Source organism: Panthera leo, chromosome C1 (assembly GCF_018350215.1).
Source record: "Panthera leo isolate Ple1 chromosome C1, P.leo_Ple1_pat1.1, whole genome shotgun sequence".
Taxonomy (NCBI): domain Eukaryota; kingdom Metazoa; phylum Chordata; class Mammalia; order Carnivora; family Felidae; genus Panthera; species Panthera leo.
Window position 1 is genome coordinate 53,201,402 of NC_056686.1, and position 22,744 is coordinate 53,224,145.

The 22,744-nt window shown below is 41.3% G+C and overlaps 1 protein-coding gene across 1 annotated transcript in view; it reads right to left on the bottom strand.

Annotated features, from left to right (window-relative positions):
• Nucleotides 1–19,796, bottom strand: part of JAK1 (Janus kinase 1) — a 129,556-nt gene extending 109,760 nt beyond the window's left edge. Inside the window, exon 1 of the mRNA XM_042952011.1 lies at nucleotides 19,574–19,796. The gene's annotated coding sequence lies outside the window, so the exon portion shown is untranslated. The remainder of the gene's footprint in view (nucleotides 1–19,573) is intronic.
• Nucleotides 19,797–22,744: the final 2,948 nt, after the last annotated feature.

Sequence of the window (22,744 nt, forward strand, 5' to 3'; positions counted from 1 at the left end):
ACAGTGTGATTTCACTCATATGAGGTAGCTAGAGTAGTTAAAATCATAGAAAGTAGAATGGTGGTTGCCAGGGGATGGAAGAGGGGGAGAATGGAGGCTGGGCAGTACATTTAACTGGGAATATAGTTTTAGTTTTGCAAGATGAAGAGAGTTCTGGAGCCAGGCTGCACAACAATGTGCAACGTACTTAATACTACTGAACTATAACTTAAAAATGGCTAAGATGGTATATTTTATGTTGTGTATTTCACAATTGAAAACAAACTTTTTAAAAAACTTCCAGTTCAAGATGTTATGGTAGACATCTATGCCTAGAAATTTCTCATCCCATGTGGTTCTGTTAGGGCTACAATTCAGGCAGTGTCCTGCTTGACCCCCATCCATGATGGAGGACTGAGGAGTGACTCAAGCAAGAGACCCTCAGGGAGATTTGATGAACAGAAGCCAGAATATCATCTTGGGGCAGCCAGTTCTTCTCTTTCAAGCCACTTGGAGAAAACCTTACTATTGGCAAGAAATGAGACCAATGAAACAGAAACAAGAACCCTAATGAAGGGATCATGCCTTGACATCACTGAATCTCATGGATTCTCTCCCTCCCTCCTTTTAAAAGGCTCTAGTTCCATGGGCCAATAAACCTCAACATCTGTCACCAGGGACAACACAGAAATCCAAAAAAAAAAGCAAAATCGTGCTGAACTATATAGGTCCTTGTAGAAGAATTTCTCTCCATAGCTCCATTTGATATCTTATCTGCAGTATCACATGCCTTTATTAGAACAGTAGTACACAATTCCGTAATTTTGTGAGTACAATTTCAAATTTAACATCATCCTTCCAGTTGGTAAATACAGCATTATGTTAGGCCTGAGTACTATTACATTTATGAAGAAAAAACATAATTTAAAAAAATCATTAAATCTACACTAGATTATATATAGAAGGAGAGACTTACAAAGCATTAAAGGCTCATACCGAAATAGACTGAATTAGAAGTATCAATGTTTCTAAATTACCTGAAGTATAACCTAGAAAAGAGTGCCTATTTTATTACCCTGAAACGGAGGCTTTGGAAGGAACACGCGAACACTGAAGTCAAAGAACAGGAAGATAATACACAGATAGGATCTCTCATCTGTGCTCTAAGAACTTTGCCCTCTACCAGGTCTTCAACTCAATGCTCCCTTAACATAGGTTCCCTTGGTTTGGTTTCCATTAATTATTGACACAGTTTAATTTTATCAAATATAAATCTAATCAAAAAATTGTAGGACCGCTTAGGTATAATGACTCTCTTGTATAAATCAGGAGGCAAGGAGAAAGGAGCAAATAAAGAGAAAAGAAATTAATGTACCCAGCATGGTGTTAGCTCTGCAGACTTTGACTTAAGCAAAAAGACTATCTGAAAAGCTGTCATGCTAGAATTAACGTCACACCAGTTTCACATACAGAATCTGAAAGGCTCATAGATAAGGCTGCACAGAGATGCCTAAAGCAAAATCTTAAAAGTATTCTTTGCTCCCCAGGGAACACAGTTATGAGCTTGTTGTAGCAAGCCTTTGCAAAGATAAACTAGCCTTGCTTATTTCACTGAAACAGACCTGACTGATAAAATAACTTGAGAACACTGAGAATACTATCCATGTGAAATCTTGATAACCACTGATCAGTAAAAGATCTGTCTTCTGAAATTGCTTTTGGGTGTCTCTCTTTGTCATGAAAGATTAGCAGAAACTATTTTAATCATAAGGGGGGAAAAAGAAGTCCCTATTTTACTTGGAAGACTTTCCAAGGTTCACTACAACACACCTGGTAAACACACAATGATAAAGCCTGTCTCTTCCACAGATTATCTTCCCACTATTTAAGTATTTAAGGTGGCTTCCACCTCACAGCTTCAAAGTAAATCTTGGAATCTGGCAGCCCAGAATGTTTATGGTACTCCGGGGAAATCTAACCATTAGAAACACTGCTCAGGAATCCAAAATCCCCAGAACCATACATTCACCAAAGAACCTATGCAACCTGCTATTGTACAACACCAACTGGGCAGATTTATGATGTTTCCATTAGAGCACAGCAGATGCTTTTTAAACCATGACATAAATAATTATCCAAAATCTTAAAATGTGAAAAAATTTGACAAAGCAATACCATTCACGGCCTCCTAAGGAAACAATCAGAAAAGTACACAAAAATGGAGGCACAAAGATGTTTTCAATAGGATTATTTACAGTAGGAAAAACAAACAATGCATGTTGCACTTTAGAAGGAAAACTATGTACCATAAAACATTAGGTCACCCTAACCAAAATTATTACCATATGGGGATAAAATTGTGAGGAACCACTTGGTGAAAAAAGCCAGATTACAAAACAGCATTATGTTCTACGATCTCCTTGATTTTTTTTTAAATTTATAGGTCCATTATGCATGAAACAAAGTCTGACATAATAAACACTAAAATAATAACAAAAATGTTTATCTGAGTGATAGGTCAGGTAAAAATAATTTTTATTTATTGAATTTTCTATGAATTTTTATGAATTTTCTAAAATTCATGTATAGTATTTGTCTTAATTTCTTTAAAATGCTAAATAAAATTTTAAAAGAAGAATTCAGGTACTATAGCAAGTTTCAAGTGATTGCCTAGGAAGCACCAATTTAGGCTGACATCCTGACTTCTCTGCAAGTAAATAAAAGAATGGCTAACAGTATTCCAGATGAAACTGTAACTACTTGTTGAACATAATACACTGGCTAAACAAAGTATCTAAAATTAAAAAAAAAAACTCTTTACATAAACAACTAAAAATGCAAGTGCCTAGTGTCTATAGAAACTAAACATATGGCACAAAAACAGTCATTCAGATCAATGAAACAGAATCGAGAACCCAGAAATGGACCCACAAACGTAGAGCCAACTAATCTTGGACAAAGCAGGAAAGAATAACCAATGGAATAAAGACACTCCCTTCAGCAAGTGGTCCTGGGAAAACTGGACAGCGACATGGAGAAGAATGAACCTGGACCCTTTCTTACACCATACACAAAAATAAACTCAAAATGGAGGAAAGACCTAAATGTAAGACAGGAAGCCATCAAAATCCTCGAGGCAAAAGTAGGCAAAAACCTCTTTGATCTTTGCTGCAGCATCTTCTTACTCAACACGTCTCCAGAGACCAGGGAAACAAAAACAAAAATGAACTACTGGGACCTCATCAAAATAAAAAGCTTCTGCACAGCAAAGGAAACAATCAGCAAAACTAAAAGGCAACCAACAGAATGGGAGAAGATATTTGCGAACGACATAGAAAAAGGGTTAGTATTTAAAATCTATAGAGAACTTATCACAAATAATCCAGTGAAAAAATGGGCAAAAGACAGGAATAGACACTTCTCCAAAGAAGACATCCAGATGGCCAATTGACACATGAAAAAATGCTCCACATCACTCATCATCAGGGAAATACAAATCCAAACCACAATGAGATACCACCTCACACCTCTCAGAACTGCTAACATTAACAATCCGGGCAACAACAGACATTGGCGAGGATGCGGAGAAAGAGGATCTCTTTTGCACTGCTGGTGGGAATGCAAACTGGTGCAGCCACTCTGGAAAACAGTGTGAAGGTTCCTCAAAAAATTAAAAATAGAACTACCCTACAACCCAGCAATTGCCCTACTAGGCATTTATCCACAGGATACAGGTGTGCTGTTTCAAAGGGACACATGCACCCCCATGTTTATAGCAGCACTATCAACAATAGCCAATGTATGGAAACAGCCCAAATGTCCATTGATGGATGAATAAAGATGTGCCCCTTACCCATACACACACACACACACACACACACACACACACACACACACACACATATATGCAATGGAGTATTACACAGCAATTAGATAGAATGAAATCTTGCCCTTTGCAACTACATGGATGGAACTAGAGGGTATTATGCTAAGTGAAATTAGCCAGAGAAAGACAAATATCATATGACTTCACTCATATGAGGACTTGAAGACACAGAACAGATGCACACAAGGGAAGGGAAGCAAAAATAATATAAAAACAGGGAGAGGGACAAAATATAAGAGACTCTTAAAGATGGAGAAAAAACTGAGAGTTACTGGAGGAGTTGTGGGAGGGGGGATGGGCTAAATGGGTAAGGGGCATTTAGGAATCAACTCCTGAAATCATAGTTGCACTATATGCTAACTAATTTGGATGTAAATTTTAAAAATTAAATAAAATAAAATTAGTGGATCCCTTGAAGAGTATATAAAAGCATATACTTTTTTATATAGTGTGTGCAGAAGATCTTCACTTTAATGGTAACAGTGATGAGCCAGTATAGACTTCCATAGAGTATTTAATTTCATAGTGTGAGAAGTATTGTAAAAATAAAGCTTAAATGGAAAATAAGAGGGGTTAGCAGTTGACATATCATCTAAATGGTGTTAATAGTAAAAAGAATTCTAATTATTGATACAATAAAAGCCATCTTTGAGTAGAAATAGTTTTATTTCATTATTTCATTTCATTTCATTTTATGGCATTTTTAAGATGGCCCTGACAGCTTCATATTAATATACCATTTTTAAATTCCTATATTTATAATCATTGTAATCTCTTTAAAAGTAAATATTGTAATTATAGAAACATTAAATAAATGTATTCTCATATACCTTCAAAATATTCAAATAAAATAATAGTTTCAGTTGCCATCATTAGTTTTCTATATATCTGTTACATATACGTGTACATAAAGAATATATAGTTTGGGTAACTAGTTTATAAAATAAATGGTATTATACTGTGAAAAAGAAACTAAACATAATACAAAAGACTCTACAGCATATGTCTCTTACTTCTAGAAAATCAAACAGTTACAATTATTTTGCATTTGTAGGCTATAGCTTTTAAATGACTTAAGGTAAAGGTCAAAAGAGGAAGTAAAAACCTCTCTCCTCAGAGTCTCAAGTCAAGGTGAGCAGACTATCTTGCTTTAAGGCACCTGTTTCAGCCATAAATACCTGGACTGAATTACTTCCTGAGGCTTCATTCCCACAGTGAGAATATGGTAAGAGCAGGCCTCATTGCAAGATGTCAAGGACAGGTCATTCTGACTCAGCTATGTGATTAGGGCCTTGAGTGTGACCACAAGACAGCAGGCATAAATTCTAAGCCTCTGGGAGGCTCTGTGGAGCCAGGTGGACACAGGAGCCAGTGGGTGAGATAAACTTGAGCGGACTGCAACAGAAGAAGGCATCACAGGTTGTGCTGTCCCCCCAAACCAGTCACAAGCAGTCAAGTGCAGCCCTGGGGCACAATGGGACAGTACAGGGCTCCAGGCTAGCTCATAACTGCTTCACTCCTCTGAATCTCAGCTGCCTTAAGTCTCAAATGAAAGTTATACCGAACACCTTTTTATCTCCCTGACCTCACAATACTTTGTTTTTGCTGCTCTTAACTGTTACCTCCATTAAGGTCTAACAGGCTGGAAATGCTTGGTAAAGTGGCTTTTCTCCTGATAAAAGGAACATAAAAAAGAAATGCCAGCCAAAACAATCAAACTTACACAACACAGACCCATACTTAGCATCTTATAATTGGCATTCACGTGTTCAGTAATACTTACTGACCGTCTGCTTGGCAGCAGGGATAGGGCTTGACTGGGACTAATGGATAATCAAGAGAGACTTGGTCCCTAACCTCTATAACTTCTAATATGGCAAGAGCCAAAGAGAGCAGCATGATCGCTCTTCTCCCACAAGACACTGCACTTCACAATGTCCACTGTCCAATGGCTGGACCCTACATAACCCCCACTGCTCTTAAATAATCTCTAAATCTTTCACCCACAAATACATCTTAAACTTCTCAGAACTATTTCAACAAATGGGCATTTAGTTTCTTAAGTTCTACATGTCAATACTTTCTATATCATTTTACCACTCAATCACAAATTCTGCATGAGGTTGTATTTTAAAAATAACACAAAGGGGTGCCTGGGTGGCTCAGTCAGTTAAGCAGCTGACTTCGGCTCAGGTCATGACCGCGTGGTTCTATGAGTTTGAGCCCCACATCGGGCTCTTTGCTGTCAGTGCAGAGCCCGCTTCGGATCTTCCCTCCCTCCCTCCCTCCCTCTCTCTCTCTCCCTTCCCCACTCGCGCGCTCTCTCTAGTTCAAAAATAAACAGTTGAACGAATGAATAAGTAAATAAATAAAACACAGAAGTGGTGGCCCACTGAGGTCTTGAGCAAGCCACACAAATGCTCTTATTCCTAGTTTTCTCTTATAAAACTGGGGAAGTATCTCTGGGTGACTTCAATTTCTTCCAACTCTTACAATTATTATAAGATTTTATGATCACTGTGTACTACAAACCTTTAAACAACACCAACTAGAAAATGTTTATAAACTTAGAACCCAATATGCTGGGTTCATGGCAGACCTGTCTCCCTGATTCCTTAAAACCATTAGAGCTATCACTTCAACCTGAGAAAAGTAAACAAGACTCCAAGCCAAGAAAGAACTCGTTTGACTGCTTTCCTTGCCTTCCAATAATCAAAGCAATATTGTCTAAGTGTCTGGCTCCCAAATACCTTTCAATGCTTCAACTCGGTCTAGCATGAGCAGTATTTTCATCTAATCGGTAACTGCGTGGCAACATCCCTCCTTCTATGTTGCCTGACCCTTATTGCATTGATTTTTTTTTTTATTGAACTATATTGAACATACAGAAAAGTATAAAAAGCCATCGATTTTTAAAGAGAACTAAATAGGTCTCTTCATAGGGTTCCTAGTATGTGCCAAACACAATGGTGGTGGTTGGGGATACAAAGGTCAGGCACAGATGAGAACAGACAGCTAAGCAGAAGTGTAATAATGTGTATAAATTCCAGAACGTGCCTAGTTCAGGCATGACATATAAGCCTTTCAAGTGTATCAATGCAGGTAATGTATACTCAAATACATTAGTACCTCTAGTTTATAAAAGGTTTTGCCTTTTTGAAAATTTGCTCCCAGTTAGCTGTCTGAAATGTAAAGCACATTTTCCCCCAACACGCACTGCTATAAATGTGGCTAGGTTTCCAAGCCAACACACAAAAGACCAATTTAACACATACAGCAACTGAAACACTATACATCTGCCTTGCAAAAGGAGCAGGAAACATTACTGCAGCCAGAGAACTGTGAGTGATCTTGTCACCTTGAAAGCTGGAGCTTAAGGGAAAGCAGAGAGTAGGTTAATAAGGGGTGCAGACGGAGTGCTGAGGAGGTGGCTGTCGGCTTTAAGGCAACTCACCTCAGGAATTTTGAAACCAAGGGTCAGGGAGGCCTCACTTCAATCAAATCTAGGTTCCTCCACTTAAAAACTGGGTGCCTTTAGGGGCGCCTGGGTGGCTCAGTCGGTTAAGCGGCCGACTTCGGCTCAGGTCATGATCTCGCGGTCTGTGAGTTCGAGCCCCACGTCGGGCTCTGTGCTGACAGCTCAGAGCCTGGAGCCTGTTTCAGATTCTGTGTCTCCCTCTCTCTGCCCCTCCCCCGTTCATGCTCTGTCTCTGTCTCAAAAATAAATAAACGTTAAAAAAAAAATTAAAAAAAAAAAAAAAACTGGGTGCCTTTAGGGGCACCTGGATGACTCAGTCCGTTGAGCGTCCCACTTCAGCTCAGGCCATGACCTCGCACTTTGTGAGTTCCAGCCCCGCGTTGGTCTCTCTGCTGTCAGCATTGCTGTCAGCACAGAGCCCGCTTCAGATCCTGTTCCCCTCTCCTCTCTCTCTGCTCCTCCACCTCTCTCAAATATAAACATTAAAAAAAAAAAAAAAAACCTGGGTGTCTTTAAACATATTTGGTCATTCTTAGCCTCAGTGTACTGAACTTAATGTCTGGCACAGAGTAAGCATTCAATACACAATAAAGTAGTTTATACACTTTTTTTTAAATCTGCTTGAGACTTTATGGCTTTCATCTTCCCTGGCATAAAAGTATCCTTAACACATAGCTGGGTTTATCATTCATTATTAGAAAATGTTCAGTTTCCACATAAAACAAAGCCATTTTTTTTTAAGCGTCTAGACAAGAAATGTACAAGGAAGAGCACCGTGGAGAGCATATGAGAAAATGACAGCCTCAGTTAAAATGAAGTAGCTAAAAAGGGACTGAAGATAGAGGGAAAAGATAGACCTAAAATGCACAGAGGATTCCCCTGATAAGAGAAGACATGGCAGGGGATTACAAGGAATTTCCAGTGATTTATGGTCTGTCTACACAATGAGGAAAAGACAGGAGTGGTAGTAAATAGTAGTGACAAACCCTTATGGAGTACTGGTACACGTACACACACATGCTCATGCATATGCTCATGTAATCCTTACAACCTAAAAACTAGGTGCTATCATTATCCCCATTTTACACAGGAGGAAACCAAGACACAAAGAGTTTGAGTAACTTGCCCAAGATCAAAAAGCTAGTAAAATAAAGCAGAATTCAAACCCACAGACTCTAGTTCCATATTTGGAAGTCTGAGCCACTATGCAATACTGATGTTTTTGTAGCAGTGGGAACCCAGCCATTTGCATTAGGAGGTTTCCTGCGTCACAAGTTCATAACTTGAGTATGATCTATCGATCAAGTTCCCATTTATAAACATGCAAACATTACAATCATTTACACATTCCCTGGCAATTTTCAGTATTTGGAGTGGGAAACTAACATTTAGTAAATGCTGCTGAATCCCAGGTGCCGTCTGAAGTTATTTCATATGTTCTACCTCATTTAACCTTCACAAAACTACCTTTGTGATAGGCACTAGTAAATCCATTTTACAGCTGAGAAAAACTGAGGGTCAATTATGAACCCAAAGTCACAGACCTAGCTGTGGCAGAGGACAGCCTCAGACCCAGTTCTTGCTGGTTCCAAGTCCAGCCTGCTTTTCACAACACATCTAGATCCAAACCTGTAAACACGGAACATACTATATAATAACCAGGTAATAAAAAATAACAGTAAATCAAGTTTGATTTACACTGTCAAAAAGATTTCACACGAAAGTACTGAAAACTCTGTTTAGGACAGCTAAATGAACCCAGTTGCCTATTTCACCCCCATCCCCTCACGGTAAAATCCTCTCAGATCCTCTTTATTACTTAGCATCTAACAATACCAAACACAATACAGGTGCGGAAAGGCACTTTTTGGAGAGGCAAAAACTGCTTCAGAAGCATTAAGCTATAAAATGGGACAGAAAGAAGTTCCATTGGTTTAAATGCCAAAACAGCAAAAACAAAAAAAAACAAAACATACACACAAAACAAAGAGACAAGTGACCAGACAGTACAAAGGGTTCTTCTAAGAGAAGCGTTTTCCAATTATATCTCAGTAAAGCTGGGGATAGAGTAGAAAGAGTAGAAAGGGTGTTTATCTGTTTTAATGCCAGAGGGCTTCAAATTTGAATTTTGGGTCTGCTATTTATTAGCTTTGTTTGCTCCATCTGGAAAATGCTGCTGTTAAGATCCAACCCTCTATGAAAAGATTAAATAGCAAATACAAAGCACATACAACAGCAGGCATAAAAGTTCACTAATCTTGAGTTTCATCCTCTTGCTCCCTCTCCTTCCTATCGATAAAGATGTGCTACACACCCACAAACCTGGGAGACAATCTGCCCCAGGCACACGTTAATCAAAAGATTACAAGACACTTATAAAGTCGCTTTCTCATTTTCCACCAAACCCACATCATGTTTCCCACGTTGCCCCAGAGCCTTTTAGTCTGTTTCTTCTCAGTTACTTCTACCATCTTGGTGTCATGGTGTCATGGTGTCATCTTGGTGTATTTATTATTTATAATCCTATCACCAAAAAAGACGTTGAGGCTACCTACATGAATATAAAAGCCACATACGACAGAACCACTCATTAAAGGAAGGACTTAACATATGTGACAAGTGATCTGATGGGAGACTGAGGCAAGGAGATTATTGTCAGAAAAAACAGATAGCAAGCTAAAACAAGCAAATAACTCGGCCCTGAGCTTTCAGGCAAGGAAACATTATGAATTAAAGAGCATTCTTTTCTTTATGAAAGGAAACAACAATTCCTAAAGAGGAACATCAGTAATTTGCCTGAATGTATTTATCTAAGCTCAATATTCAGGACCAAGAATACAACTAATGTCTTCCAAAACACCTAATCTTTCACAAAACTGTACCTCTTTATATAAGACTCAAGGATTTAATCTGACCAAATTCCCATCAGCAAAACATTCTCATTTACAACATCTACATATTGTATATATCTACATAGGACTTAGCATTTATTCAATAAACACCACGTGCCTACTGTGAAAGGCCATACTACAGTGAGTGAGACTGTTCCTGGCCTCCAAGACCTTGAGACTGTACAGTAGAAGCCAGTCTACAAAAGAACTGAGGCACAAGGCAGAACACGATGCCCTCGAAAAGAGGATTGCACACCACTGAAGTGCTACATGTATACAAACTTCTTGCCTGGGATGAGGGGGAGGGAGTAGGGACATTTGAAGGGGCCGTGAAAGGTATAGAAATTTGGCAGACAGAGAGAGCAGAAGGCATAGGCAAAGTACGTTAAAAAAGAAGACTGCAGGGGCACCTGGGTGGCTCAGTCGGTTGATTGTCCCCGACTCTTCATTTCAGCTCAGGTCATGGTCTCATGGGTTTGTGAGATTGAGCCCCGTGTTGGGCTCTGCACTGACAGTGTGGAGCCTGCTTGGGATTGTCTCTCTCTTCTCTCTCTCTCTCTCTGCCCCTTCCCCCAATCCATGCATGCACACTATGAATAAGTAAATAACTAAACAAAACAATTTTAAAAAAAGAAGACTGCAGAAAAACAGAAGAAATGTTTAAGGCTGAATGCAATACAGTAAATAATCTATTTTGGCACAGTGCAGAGGAAGAGAAATTGGAGAAGCAGAAAAGTTGAGGTCTTATCATAAGAAGACTTGAATGCCACAGCAAGGTGGAGTTTAGACTATTTTCTGTACGCAGTAGGGGCTTCCGAAGGCTTGTGGTCAGGGAAATTCTATGACCTGAATCCAGCTGCAAGAAGATTATTCAATATCTGTGTGGAGGACAAACTGGAGGGAAAGGGCTGCAGGCAGGGAGGCTACATTAGAGATTGCTGTGATCACCAGGCAGAAGAAAGTTAGCTCAAGGCAGGGACCACTGAGCAGTGAAAGGTGCAAATACTGGAAGGGAGCACTAAGGGCAGCAAACTTTGGCCCGGGCAGCAAACTTTGGCCCACGCACCAAATCCCGCCTGCCACTTGTTCTGGACAGCTAAGAAGCTGTATGAATTTTACATTTTTAAGTGGTTGGGAAAAAATATTTTGTGACGAGTGAAAATTCAAATTTCAGGGTCCATACATAAACTTTTATTGGAACATAGCCACACTCATTGGTTTATATACTGTCTATATTTGCTTCAGTTCTACAACAGAATTGTGTAGCTGTGACAAAAGCAGCATGGTCCTCAAAGCTAAAACTACTGCCTTTTCCTTCACAGAAAAAGTTTTCTGACCGCTGGTCTAAGGTTTTGAGGGTGGCAGACAGAGATGGTATTACGAGGAACAGAGAAATCATCCACTGGTAAGGCAGGACCAGAAAGAGAGATACCAAGTTTGAAGCAGTCAAATAAGAGGTATCAGTAAGACATCCAGATAAGAGAGCACAGCATAAAATGGAAAGACCATTCCTAATGGGGCCTAGGCCTCTGCTGTTCCCCCTGCCTGGATCTTCCTCTAGATCCTGGCATGGCTTGGGTCCCACTTATTACTCAGGCCTGAACTCAAATGTCACTTCCCAGGGGGAAGTCCCTCTCCCACCCACTTAAGCATTCTCTACTCATTATCTTATTTTTTTTATTGCACTTATCACCACCTGACATTATCTTGTTTATTTATGGATGCATTTAACATCTTGGAGTGTGGCTCTTTAAGGAGAGGCCTTTCCTCTTGTTGCCTAGAGCATCCCCAGTGCTTTGAATAGCACTTAGGGGTGCTCAACAACTGGAGCTCAGGTGAAAGCAAGCCATCCACGCAGTTGCAGTAACAAAAGAGACTTGCCATTCACAGAAGTTTGGGGAAAAGTCTTCACTGGGGAAAAGGGAGAGATGAGAAGAGGAGAAGACACCAAAGAGGAGAGAGCAAAGACAAAGAAAGGAAGGAGAGAGGTACTGTGCTTCAGAAGCCAGACAGCAGTGGAGCTGTGGGACAGCTTTCAGGAAGGGGTTAACAGCATCAATGTTTTAGATAACAAGAGGAGAAGAAAGGTGTCAAAATGTGACAGCAAGAAGGTCACCAGTGACCTCAAAGAAGAAGTCTCAAGAGTGTGGAGGTGGCAGTCAGATTGCAAAGAATTAAAGCATGAGTGAGTGAAAGGAAATGAAGGCTTTCAAGGCATTTGGCAGAGAGGGCAGAGAGAGAAGAGAGATGTTCCCAGGGGTGGTAGCAATCGGGGAATCCTCCTTTCTTTTTTTCACACAGGATTCAAGTCCCATCATGTCACTTGATGCCCTGTTTTAAAGCCTTCAATTTCCCCTGCTATGTTACAAGGCCAAGGTAATATGGCCCAGAAGCACCCTGCTTGATCAGGTTCCTGCCAACCTTACCAGTCTGCATCTTTGTCCCCTCTGCTCCAGCTGCAGTGTTGGTTGCACCTCAGGTCCTTTGCACATGCTGTCTCCTTTAGCTGGAAAAACCTCCTCATCCTCTTAGCCTGGCTAACTCTTTCACCCTTCAAATTTCAATATTTAGAAATTTAAAAATATACCATAGAGACCCCCTCTTCTTACTGCCTTCAACCTCTACAGCAAACTAGTACTGGTACTTCGCATAGTTGTAACACAGGCTGTAGAATTGTTGAATTATTGTGTTTTCTGTTAGCAAGGAAGCTTCCTGAGGGCAGACATCAGGCCTATCTTGCTCTCACATAATACACATTTACAGATAATAGTTAAATAAAGGAATAAACATGAAAACCTGAAAGCATTTCTATATCAGCCAGTTTGTACATCTCTAGCAGCCCACTTCCTAAATCCACATCAAGTGGGCTTATAATTTATATTCAGGCTCATCCAGCAGTCTCTAACCAACACGCATGAATGGTCATTCTAAACAGGTATAAAGATGGGATTCTTTGGAGATGCCACAATACATGAAATGATTTTTCCAATTAGAAAACTCATATACGGTGATTAGCAGACTCACCTAGTTTTACACAATGGCTTTAACGGGGGGGGGGGGGGGGGGAGTAGTGTCTGCCTCCCTGTGTACAATCTTGTTCAATAACAAAATTTTTTACTGGGAAAATATACATTTGGCAGATTGTTTTCTCCTTAATTTTTTTTGTCTTTTCTCTTACGATAAAGATTTTAAATTCTACTTATTGAAAAAAACTGCTAAAATTACAGCCTTGCTACAGCTTGAGCAAATTAACTGCAAATAAGTCTGCAGATATAATTGTGCTTAATTGAATGAACTGTTGTCAATTCTAATAGCCGTAAGCCCTTTAAATCACCATTAAAAACAAGAGCTGTGTTAATTACAAAATGTTCTTACCTATTTCTACTTTAAATATACAAACTTGCCTGAGTTACCCAATGCACCTGAAAATAATCAACCTAAATTTATTTTTTAAATACCTACAGGCCAACCTGTTCACCATTTGAGCTGCCCCTCCACAAAGTTAAATCAGAGAATTTTACCAGAAGACAAGGAAAAGATACAACTAACACCTTTGTTATCAAAGAACATGGGATGAAAATGTCAAGAGCTCTTCTCCAACCACGTGGCAACTGTTATTCTTGAGAATATAAATGCAATATAAACAGTACTGAGAAGGAACTAAAGGTATATTTAAAATAAGTAGGAGGAAGGGCTAACTTTCTTGTGCAATTTGTATTTTGGGTAAACCTTGCTTCTGGAAAGCACATATCTGAAATAGAAACTGGTAAGACAAAATTCAGGAGAAACTGAATATATACTTCAGAGTTCCTTTAAACTCTTACAATTGCTTAAAGAGCAAAATTCCCTAACACATCATCTGACTTGTAAGATTTTTAACTTGCACACAACTCTGAAAACACCATTTTACAAAAGGGTATGCCTATGTTTCTGCCACTTCCTAAGTAAACTGAATCAGTGAGAGCAACACCGTACCTTTATATTGACTTGCCCAGAAAGTCTAATACATTCCTACCAAATTATATACTTTGCATGACCTTTAAAGTTAAATTAAAGGCACCTTTGTTTCTCATTTTTCCTTAAAAATACAACACCTAATGTGTTATCATCTTTGGTGCGGTCTACATAACAAATTCCTCTAGATTTCAGAAACTGCATACTTTAAGTGCCTAAACTTCTTTGGTTTATCCGTTTCTAATCGAAGCCTTTCTAATATAGAATGTATTAGCCACTCTGTTTTGTATTTAATGGGTCACACTTCCCTGCCATCTTTTTTAAGTTTATTTATTTTGAGAGAAAGTAGAGAGGGGCAGAGAGAACGGGGGCGGGGAGGGAGGGAGCGAGAGCGAGAATCCCAAGCAGGCTCTGTAATGTCAGCACCAAGCCCAATACAGGGCTTGCACCCATGAACCATGAGATCACGACCTGAGCTGAAACCAAGAGTCGGAAGCTTAAATGACTGAGCTACCCCAGCGCCCCTCCCTACCATTTTAAAGCATTCTGGACACGATTTAAGCTCTTCATTTTGTTTTTAACCCAAAGCACTCACCAATAAAAAAATAAAAACACAAATGTTTGGCTTATACCTTGTGCCTGGCACCATTCCAAACTCTTCAGGCACAGTCATTCAATTCTCGAAACAAGCTTAGAGGTAGGTACCATCTTTATTTCTTTTTACTGATGAGACAAGCTTAAGTTGCCCACATTGTCGCAGCTCGGATCAAAACAAGCAGCCTGGCTACATTTACAAAAAAGGATTTACTTTTTTGCATGTGTAAAATCTACAACCGAGAAACCCTGAATGAACAACTCCCAAGTTTCTTCCACTAGACTGTAAAGTCTGTAAGGACAAGGATTTTTGCATGCTTTTTTCTGTTTATTCACTCCCTGAGATTCATAGCACAGGCTCAACAAGTATTTACTGAATGAATAAAGGAGTGAACAAAGTGTTGTGTGAATATTACTGTTAAATAAATTCAGTTACCACAGATTAAAAATATCCCAACAAAGACCAGCTCTGTCTTCTGGCTAGAGCAGACTTAAAGAAATTTTCGTTTTTCTTCTAATGCAAGTCTCGCCTCCAGACTGGGCAATTTATTCACAGAGCACCAAGGAAAAATGTGTACCTGCTGCCAGCTGCTAAGAATCACAGATCATAAAATCTTAGAAGTAAATATATCATGGAAATGAACTTCATGTTTTATGCTTGCTTGTTGCCCCCAAATACCAAAAAACCTGGTGCACTTCAGAGGGAAGAATACTCATAGGAAGCAGTTTCCTGCCCCTGAAACCCAGTCATTTCAACATGGCAGCTGCTTAAAACCCCACGTTACCGCTGGGTTTTCGAGACAGGAAGCAATAGTGGCACACCTAGCTGAGTACAGGGGAGAGCAAGAAGCAGAGAGGAAACAACATGCCGAGTGAGAACATGGCTTGGAGGTTAGCCCACAAAGTATGAAAACAATGAACCAATTTTTCTAATGTCTCCTATAATGCATTTTACCTGTACGTGGTAATTACCAAAAAAGAGAAAATGAAGGGCTTAGAAACAAATAGTACCTTCTCTGGTCAACAGCACCTTCACTGCTCCCCCTTTTCTCATCGTTAGCTCTTCTTCCAATTTTAAGGACTCTTCCAGAAATTGATAAGAACTCAATGGTCTTTAAACAGGAAAGGGAGTAGACCATGGATGACTATTCTCCTCCACTTTCCTCAATTTTCTAATTATTCTACAGTGAGTGTTCCCTCTTGCTATGATGAAAAAAATAATCCTTAGGTTTAAAGAAATTATAGAGCTTTGAAGTTTATGTTATAAGAAAACTACATTAAATAAATCCTTTCCCCCCAAAATTAGTAACAATTCAATAATACCAAACCATCCAATCTTTTCACTCCATAACCTTAACCTCTTTGCTCGTCAACTACTAATATATCTAACAATTTAAAAATTCATGTCTTGGGGCTCCTGGGTGGCTCAGTCGGTTAAGCGTCCGACTTCAGCTCAGGTCATGATCTCACGGTCCGTGGGTTCGGGCCCCACGTCGGGCTCTGTGCTGACAGCTCAGCTCCTGGAGCCTGTTTCAGATTCTGTGTCTCCCTCTTTCTCTGACCCTCCCCTGTTCACGCTCTCTCTCTGTCTCAAAAATAAATAAATGTTAAAAAAAAAATTTTTTTTTAAATCATGTCTTCCCAACAATTATACTTGTGTGGCACTTCATAGTTTCCATGCATTATTTAACTGATTTTCCCCCAACAACTTTTTGAAATGGTGAACACTTTTACTTCCATTCTACAGATGAGGAAAATTGGGAACTGAAGGGAAGCTATTTGCCAAGACAGAAGCCCACATCTTCTTGTTTCCTACCTGGCATTTCGAAAGAGAATTTCTCAACCCGGGCGCTACTGACATTTTGAGCCAGATGATTCTTTGTTCTATGGGGCTGCCTCATGCATTATAGGATGTTTAGGAACATCCTTGACCTCTTGCCATTAGATGCCAACAACACTGCCCCCTCCCATACCACCCCCGAAGTTGTAATAACCAAAAAGGTCTCTGGAAAATGCAAACATCCCTTCGGGCACAAAATCATACCCAGCTGAGAAATACTGGTCTAAAAGTATCTGGGAGGTTCTTTTTGGCATCTCTACTTTATGACAAAGCTCCATATACCACTAAGCCACAAGAAATCACAAAGCATCAGATGCTGCTTGTTCGGGGACATGGAGTTAATTAACCAATTCCCCATTCACTTAAAAAAAACTTTAAATGTGGAAATGAACAAGAAAAATATCCTTGTACGAATAGTTACATCTCAGATGATAAATTTTCTGAAAAGCATAAATTACCTCATAGAACACAACAAGGACACACGTAATAAAAAATATAAAATGATACACATGGGTTTAGGGGGAAAAAACACTTATCAAAGGAGTTAGAAAACACAGATCTTGGTTTTTGCTAATGAACCTTATTAACGCAGTTATACACGAGTGTTCCCTCTAGAAAAGTGAATATAAACCTACACACGCTCTCAATACTTGCTTCAGTTGGGTTTCTGTCCAAATATATGTATGACCTAAAGCTTTTCAGAAGAAATTGAGTGATAACCTTAAAACATTACTAGAATTTGTGGTCTGCAGTTGAAACCACTAGTGTTTGTGAACCCAGAATCTAAACTGGTAGACCTAACAATCTGATTTAAAAGCACTCAATTTAAGTTCCTTCATGCCATTTCATCCAAATCCCTATTCCTGCAAAAGCAACTCCACCCTCAAAATTCCTTATTTTTAGCAGCTTCTTAGCAAATTCCTGAATTGAAAAAATCTTGCAACATAATTCATCTTAATCTGTACTAAGGGTGGATACCAAATGACCAGAAAGATAGTCACAAGTACAGTATTAAACGGACACTAAGACTGCTTAAATTATAGCAATTTGCAAGTAGTTATATGTTATATTTTGGAAAGTGAATTATTTTATCTATATATGTACAATTTATTTACCCTCCATCATCATTTCCTAATAACTGCAATTAGTATATCATGGAATGGGGAAACTAAACTGGCTTTTATTCAATGCAGAATATCACACTGCAATCTCTGGATTTAAAAATGCATTTTTGTAGCTATTTAGAGAAATCAAGATACAGTGAAAGTGCTCAGTTAATATGATAAGTAGAATTATTAAGATGGTGATTATTCCTATTCATAATGTCCACAATCACTCAGGTATGATGTACTTTAAACGTGATCTGGATCTATATATATTGGAGACATTTTCTCCATAATACACAGCATATTGTACCCCAAGTGTCTGGTACCCTTATGGTCTCCATTAACCTTCACCACAAAGTACAAAAAAGAACACATTGATCCTTCAGTGAGAATGACTGCCTGGTCTTAGAAAACAGAGCCACCAAAAGCAAAAGCGAGAAACAGCACAAAATGGGGTTTTGGAAAAGGAAGAACAAGGATTTAATCAATATAAAATGCTCATGTGAAAAATTTTTTTTTGCACCGTGTATATGCCCATGATCCTTTCCTTTAAAAATTGCCAACAAAGACTCCACAGTCAAATCTAATTGTTTCTGCATTCTACTCCTCACTTAACTGTCCAAGGTTTTTAATGCATTCCTCCCTGAAAGAAGCAATGACAATTTTATACCGCTGTGAACTCCTGCCACTGAAAGAAAAACTCTGACTCTGAAAGAAAGAAAAGGAAGAAAGAAAAGAAAGGTTAATAGCATGTATTTACCCTGGGCTTAAAGACCGACGGCTCACAGCCACTTATCAGAGAAGTGGCTCTCTCCTTTCCCCAACGGACACACAGGAATTCAGAGAATACACAATGTTTTAAAAATGTGAACACCTGCCAATAATCACACCTTTTATCTATTCTCCCTAAAGAAGTTCCGTGATGAACACACATCCAAGGAGCCCACATCCCTAGAACCTTGGGATGTGACTTGAGAGGGGTGTTTACCAGTCCTGCTAAAGCGACATCTCCCTTTGATGCTTGGCGACCACGCGCGGATGGGGTCTGAGGAGTAAGACAGGAGGCCAGAGACCAGCCCTAGTTTCAGTTATTCAGTCCCATTACAGAAGGATTCGCACTTCCCCCAGTCGCTCTCTCTCACTGTTCCTCTTCCCAGGCCCTCTCGCCCAAGATGTGTCTTTCCCCCTCCTCGCTGGCTGCTAGGCCACGGTCCCAAAAGACCCTAAAGGGGGAGGGGGCGTTTCCTGAGTCCACAGATGCCCCCTCCTTGCCCCAGACATGCCCCCAAATCTCACAAACTTTCCCTCGCTGAGATGGCAAAGGAGGCCAACGGCGAAGACCCTCGGCCTCCGTCCTGAGGCCAGAGAAAACCTCCTCCCGCCCCTACCCCAACAGCAATTATGCCAGAGTGCTGGCGGTCAAGTTCTCGGTGCAAGAGCGAAGAACGTCAGACCTCAAGCCCGCGCCTGTATCTCAGGGTGGTATAAACAGGATGTCAGCGCGTTCCAGACTTGTTTATGAAAATTTGGTGTGTGCTCTGGGGGAGGGGGCGGCGAGCCTTAACCATCCCCCCCATCCTGGCGTGGGGCTCCCGCCCCCCAACCTCCCCGCCGCCAGCAGACTCCGCTTGGCTGGAAATCCCCCGCTTCCTCGCCCGCACCCACACGCCCCCAGCCCGCCCGGGCCCCCCGGTCCACCGCCCCGCTTGCTGAGCGGCCGGGGGTGCGCGACTCCCAAGAACAGAGAGCAGCGGCCGCGTCGGCCGCCGGCGCCCGGCTCCGCGCCCCTCGCCCGGCCGTCGGCGGCCGCCACAGGCTTCTCCACCTCCCCTCCGTGACACTCACCACTTCCGTGTGCGCCTGGGCCGGAGGGTGCTCCGGGTCGCTGCGCAGGTCCGGCGGCCTGCTAGCTCAGCGGCCAGCCCCGCAGGGCCCCGGCGAGCGCACGCCCGGGGCTGAGGAGGGGGCGCGGGATGGGAAATCAGGGCTGGGGCGCAGGCCAGCGCTGGAAGCGGCTGCTAGCTACTCCGCGGCCGCCGCGGCCTGCCCTCGCGACGCTCCCGCCCCGCCCCGCCGCTGGCTCCGCCTCCCAGGCCGAAGTCGGTCCCGCCTCCTCGTGACGTCACGAGCTACAGCCTAAGAAACAGGGGGCGGAGGCTGCAGACCAGTGGTGGGCTCAGCTACCGCCCAAGAACCAGCGCCACTAGTGTTCCCGTCCGGTTCCCACTCGGCGTCGTTCATGCTTCCCCCGCCTCACTCGCTTCTTTACACCGCGTCTTCTAGAAACACCAGTCTATGGAGGAGAGGTCTGAAAGGGCAAAAAGTAAAATTGTTGTGAGGTTTTGGCCATAGGGTGACACCTCCCAAGTTTGATGTGCTCCTGCACCGCGATGCTTTGATCACAGTCCTCTGCCCCTCGTCGCGACAGAATAAGAGATGAGCTGTAGAGCCCCTGACTAGCAGGAACTTAAGAACAAATTTTATTTGACATAGACAAGGTACTTCAGATCCAACCCATGCCCTATTTAAAGAGCTCTTTTAAATTAAAAAAAACAAAAAACAAAAAAAAAACATTTGTTGATACCTAATGTATTCATGTATTCAGCACTTTTCATTTTTTACTAATAATCTCTCAAAGTAGGTATTATCCTCGTTTTAGCTATGAGAAAACAAATTGAGGTTTATGTATCTTAAAGTCACACTACAGCCAGGATTCATATCCCGTAGGCAGTCTACAGTCAGATCCTGACAATTTTACTTCTAAGGAATCTCTAGTCCTTTCACTTCTCTAACTGTTCCAACAGTTAGAGAATAGAAGAGACTACAGTCTCTATTTAATTTTCTACAGTGAGCTTTTAAAATTTCAAATCTGTTCCACTCCCAAGCTTGAAACAATCCAGTGCCTTCCCAGGGAAAATCCTCCTAGGCATGAGGTCAGGCTTCTGCAGCTCAGTCACTGTGGACTAAGACTGCCCCACCTGCCCAGCTAATCCTGCTGGAGGGTTCCTGATAACTTGGGGGACTACTAAGACTTACCTCATACTGAGCAAGAAGTGCCAGTGTGGTTCCTGGTGAGTGAAAAGAGCACTTGATTCTTGAGTTCTAGATTTTAGGTCTGGCTCCCACCATTAGCCACCTGTGATACCCTAAACAAGTTGCAGGTTACTCATAAAAGTTGAGGGGCAGACTAAAAGATCTCCAAACTGCCTTCTGGAAGGAGATAGAAGAGTTAACAGAGAGGACAGGAGAAGCAAGCAGGGAGGGTTGTGGCCCCAGCTGTCTCCATTTGTGGGTGTTTGTGTGCATGTATTGCCTCACCTGCAACTCAGGGCTGTTCACATCACATTCCTCACCTGTTAAATTGGGATATACCTTCCTTACAGGGATTATGCTGAAGGTGAACTAAGATAATGCAGCCCCAGGGTGCCTGGGTTCCTCAGTAGGTTAAGCATCTGACTTCGGTTCAGGTTATGATCTCACAGTTTGCAGGTTCAAGCCCCAGGTCGGGCTCTGTGCTGACAACTCAGATCTTGGAGCCTGCTTTGGATTCTGTGTCTCCCTCTCTCACTGAGCCCCCCCCCCTCAAAAATATATAAACATTTTATAAAGAAGATAATGCAGGTCTGGCACAGTGGTGGGCTCGGTAAGTCATTTTTATTGAGCTGGGCCTTAAAGAACAGGTGGGAGTGAATGAATGGAGACAGAAACATGAAAGAGCCACATTTCAGGGAAGGCGAAAAGTAAAGATAAAGGCCAGTCAGGACAGCAGCAATGACCCCATTGTACTCAAGAATGAATCTGACTGCTATGAAAGACTCACGACATGGAATAAGGAGAGAGGGCCTTGGCTGAGTGTATTTCCCCATACTGGGCATTGCACTAAGTGCTGAGGATTCTGGGGGGAAACACCCAGCTCCTGACCTCTGGTTCTCACACTGGAGTGGCATAACTGACGGGTGACCGTTCAGTGTGATTCATGCTCTTCCAAAACTGGTCATAGAGGAGAATTACCCAACCTAGCCTGAAGAAGTCAGGAAGAAGATGCTATAAGCAGCAGATAAATCACAGGAGCCCCAGAGGGATCGTGGCATATTCAGACAGTAATACATATATGCTTGTGTGGCTGGGGAATAAGATAAGAGTCATGCAAAAATCTTGCCTGAAAAATATAGTGTGTTCTTTAGGTATTTAAGCAGGTTTACATTTTACAAGAATCACCCTAGGGCAGGGTTTCTCAGCCTCAGCACTATTGACATTTGGGGCTAGAATATTCTTTGTTATGTGGTGCTGTCCTGTGTATTGCAGGATGTTCAGCAGCATCTCTGTCCTCTAACCACTAGATGCCAGTAGCAATCCCCCTCGCTTCTCCTCCATGCCCTCCACCCCCCACCCACCCATCTCCTCGTCCAGTTATGACAACCAAAAATGTCTTCAGACATTTCTAAATGTTCCCTGGGGGACAAAAACCACCCCTATTGAGAACCACTAATGTGAAGATAAGGTAGATGATGGATTGGAGGACAAGATTAATCTCCACAGCATTGTAGAGCCGCAAACTACCAGTGATAAGAACAACATTAAAGCAGTAGACTAAGGAGGGATAAGCATGAAAGTGTCAAAAGCCTGAGGAGATATAATAGACTGTGCGGTGACTGATTAGATGTGGGTGCTGAGGCAAAAGGAAGAACGGCACATGACTCCCAAATTTTCCAAATTAGTTGACAGGTTGACCAAGAACACCAACTAAATTGGATGAGGAATTCAATCTTATGTTTGAAAATAGAAAAAAAAATTGTACAGTTACCCTATAAGGAACATATGAAGCAGAGAACAGTATAGAAGGAGGACTACACACATCCTCTTCTAATAGGTAACATGTGGCATGAAATCTGCAAGCCCGCTACAAACATTCATCTAAATTGAACTAACCCTCTTATTGGGAAATTCTCAAAAAAACCACTCCATCCAATCAGCAATCATACACATGGGTTTCACAGGTAAATCTTCATTAAGAGT